The sequence below is a fragment of the Lactuca serriola genome, chromosome 8 (assembly GCF_051521515.1).
Source record: "Lactuca serriola cultivar US96UC23 chromosome 8, Lser_US96UC23_V15, whole genome shotgun sequence".
Taxonomy (NCBI): Eukaryota; Viridiplantae; Streptophyta; class Magnoliopsida; order Asterales; family Asteraceae; genus Lactuca; species Lactuca serriola.
In genome coordinates this window covers 71377371-71378071 of record NC_136415.1, presented here as the reverse complement: position 1 = coordinate 71378071, position 701 = coordinate 71377371, and positions in this window count along the sequence as shown.

The following is a 701-nucleotide window of genomic DNA, read 5'->3' as shown; positions in this document are numbered from 1 at the left end:
GAACTCACTAAGCATTTATGCTTACAATTGTTGTGTTATGTGTTTCAGGTACTAGTGATGAGCGCGGGAAGGCGCCGACATGATTCGTACACACACTTGTGGAGTTTATGTTTGAGATTCTGGGGAGATGTTTTGTAATGATAACATTAATACGATATGTTTGACACTATTTTATGAGTAAATGAACGTTTTAAAAATGAAAAATTGTTTTGAAAATTTACGTTGTTACAAGTTGGTATCAGAGCCTTGGTTTGAGGGATTCTGATGCATCTTCGGACGTATCTGAACTCAAACTGAGGGTTTGAGAAATTTTTTGCTAATGAAGTAAATTTTTTGAAAAGAGTAAAAAGAGTTTTGAGACAAACAGAGTAGAGCCGTGTGTACGATCAGCCAGCGCCCGAGCGGTGAATCCCTAAAGTACCCTTACATTATGTGTTATGAGATATGTTATGTTACAGTATGCATGCTAGAGTAGGCTAGGTATACATATTAGGACTAGAGTGGCCTGATTTGTGATGCCTTAGCCTAGGAGATTTCTGCTGCTGAGATGCTTTGAGAGCAAGTAGATAGCAGATAGGAGCTCATGAGAATAGAGTACTTGTAATCCAAGATCCAAGGAGGAGGACTTGGAGTGAATGCTAATGCGGTGTGGTCAGTAGTATTGGGCCCGTACTACTGAAGACACTGGATCAGTGGGCATT